This window comes from Silene latifolia, chromosome 1, assembly GCF_048544455.1.
Source record: "Silene latifolia isolate original U9 population chromosome 1, ASM4854445v1, whole genome shotgun sequence".
Taxonomy (NCBI): domain Eukaryota; kingdom Viridiplantae; phylum Streptophyta; class Magnoliopsida; order Caryophyllales; family Caryophyllaceae; genus Silene; species Silene latifolia.
The window spans coordinates 73,113,258-73,116,438 of record NC_133526.1 but is presented as its reverse complement, the minus strand read 5'-3'; the positions used below and the strand labels follow the sequence as shown (position 1 = coordinate 73,116,438).

The following is a 3,181-nucleotide window of genomic DNA, read 5'->3' as shown; positions in this document are numbered from 1 at the left end:
CTTAATGGGTATCCGGTGCTATACAATTTCCCTGTCAATCCCAGGCATATCCCTGTAGGACCAGGCAAACACGTCTTTTTATTCGTGGAGGAGGTCAATAAAGTGTTGTCTTTCCGAGGGGTCCAGGGTTGTCCCTATCCTAAGTTCTTGAGGTGTGTTGTCGGTTCCTACGTTAATGGGCTCGGTCTCCTCAATGATGGGGGTTCTGGTTTCCCGTTTGTCAAGTTCTTTGGCTAGGTGAGGTGGGTAGTCACTCAAGTCAAATTCCTTATAGTCATTCAGAATTGCATTGCAGTTAAATTGAGACGAGTCATAAGCAAACTTAGCGTTCATTAAGTTGACACGAGCGAAAAGCTCGGAGAGGACAGATGTCTCGTGGTCAGTCAGAGGCGACACAGCAGAGGAGGTGGCCCTTGGAACAGGCTCCAGGTTGTCACCTTTCATGGGAGTGGGGGTGATTGTAACAGCCCTAAATTTTACCAACCAAAACGATAAACTAGAGATGGAAAATTCACGGCTGTCACTCCACACTTAGCTTAAAATGCCAAGTGCAAGGTAAGTACAGAGTCAATCTTTAAAAACAAAGTACATATCTCAAAACTTTATCAAATAATCAAAACGTTGCAGCGGAAGACTTAAGTGTTACAAAATCTAAAACAATAAATAAAATTCAAATCCAATGATATTATAAAATTATAAATAGTGTAAGACGGAGTCTTTATTCAAAATCCTTCCACGCTCGTACAATCCCCGGATCCAGTATGCACCCATGCAGCATCTCAAGCATCTCAAATGTACCTATCAACTGTACCCAAAACATAAATAGGTACAGGTTCCAGTGGGGGAACGACCCAAAACATAAGGACGTCAGCGAAAGCTGAGTTTAAGAAAATAAGAAATATTGACAAATTCAGAAACAGTATTATAAATTAACAAAGCTTTGAAACCAAAGTAAAAACAAGAAATATATTCCAAAACCAATTGCCATAAATCCAATAATATTAACCAAACAATTCAAAACAAAAACTTTTACCACCTGTGTGCCAAGGTCCTACCCTTGATACGGTCTAGAGGCACCACCTGTGCTTTGTTAGACTCATAAAAGTGCGCACCTCTCACATTTGGGCAGTCAGTAGGATGGAACCGCCAAAGGAGAAAGTCTAACTACCTAGCGAGTGGGGGCCGGACAATCCCCACCCAAATGAACTCGGGCCAAGAGTTTAGTTTCGGGACGTAATCCCAGGAGCGTCAGAGACGACCTTAAACCATCTAGACCAGAGGAAACCAAATTTTCCAAAGCGGCTTGAGCCGAAACCATTCCAATGTGTAATATTCAAAATTTAGAAATACAAGTAAAATCTCATCGATGCCAAAATATTATAAAACAGTTTAATGATTAAACTGAACATGCTCTTTACTTAAATTTAAAAAGGATAAAAGTCCTTACCTCTCGAGACAGTCAATCCAAGCTAAGCTTAATATAAAAATTCTCTCTTCAAATCCGTAAGCTACAAGTATAAGGGTTACCCGATTACTACACAATTCACATGAAAACAGCCGAGCTCTTATACATACTCAATATTAGGTAAATTCACTCACCACACTCCTAATGCAGACAACTCATCCTATAGTCATGTTAACAAATTTCACCACTGACCACCTCTCATCAACATAGAAAACGAGACCCACCCAGTAACAAGAACTCACACTCAAATTCCATGTATACAAGGCTATCTTCCAAAACAATAGTGCCAATGTTAAAATAGTGCATCTCCATTACGTACCTTAGCTTCTGCCCTAAACTCATGTCTAATATAACATCTATCTAATACTAATAACTCATAATATGAACAATTGGCATTTAGCTCAAAACATGTGGCCTGTATATTCAAATCAACACCAAACACCAACTATCTCAAAGATCTACCTGCAATTATATATATAGGTATATATATATATATATATATATATATATATATATATATATATATATATATATATATATATATATATATAGAGGTGGGATCCGGTGAGTCCACCTAAATATTTGAGTCTCATGAGTCCACTTATGTATCACACGCTTTACACAACAATATCACTTGAAGAAACATTCTGTTTCGACACACAATCAAAAACGAGGCTGTCTTGATATTTTAGGTTACCATCATTCTCTAATCTTACAAAATTGAATATATTACATTGTGAGGAACTAGAAACCTTTCCATTTTGTCCAATTCTCGAGGAATTAACCCTAGAGTCTGTCAACACAAACCTTACTCTGTTAAAGAACTAACAAGTTCCCAAGCGAGAGGTGATGTTGGGTCATCAGTGACCATATCCGACTACTGTCCAAAGATGAAGACCTTGAGAGTGGATAAAGTTGAACACCTGATTTCATTGCCAGAAGAATGCTTAGGTCACATTACTTCACTGATAATTAAGGATCGTGAGTTGGCCAACACTTGCAAACTCAAAAAAGTCTTCCAGTGTCTAACTTCTCTCACTTCTCTGACTTTTTCATTTTGTTGAAGTTTGACATCAAATTTTGAAGGGCTAGAACATCTCACTTCTCTAGAAAGTTTAGTTTTGGAGAGTTGTAATAACTCAGATCTCTCAAGAAGCATTCGAATCGACGATGGCATGCCATGGAGAGTTGTAATAACTCAGATCTCTCAATAAAATATAGATGTATGAATACTAACTTTCATTGTAATGCCCACTGTAAAATTGATATAGCGTGCAACTGTGCAAGCTTTAGAAAAGTAGTTTGGTATATTTTAGGTTCAGTGGTTTGATATTGTATATTATAACCCGTGATATTGTTTAGTACAACCAGTGATATTGTTTATGGTAAGGTGTGATATTGTTTTGTATAACTCGTGATACTCTTTCACTGGACTCACATACTGAGATACAATATCACAGGTTATACTAAACAATATCACAGCTTTTTTTTACAAAAAAAAAAAAAAAAAAAAAAAAAATTTGTTGTAAAAAAAAACGTGATATTTTTGTGTAGAGCGTGTGATACATAAGTGGACTCACGGGACTCAAAAAGATAGGGTGGACTCATGTGATCCTAATTCTATATATATATATATATATATATATATATATATATATATATATATATATATATATATATATATATATATATATATATATATATAGGTATAACTTT

General features: G+C 36.2%; 1 long non-coding RNA gene across 1 annotated transcript; it reads right to left on the bottom strand.

The window, feature by feature from the left end:
* Window positions 1–571: 571 nt before the first annotated feature.
* Window positions 572–1,916, bottom strand: LOC141606450 (uncharacterized). The gene is made up of 2 exons (XR_012526736.1): window positions 1,448–1,916; window positions 572–805 (listed from the first exon to the last, which is right to left on the bottom strand). It is a non-coding gene; the product is annotated as an uncharacterized LOC141606450 (long non-coding RNA).
* Between the last annotated feature and the right edge of the window lie 1,265 nt (window positions 1,917–3,181).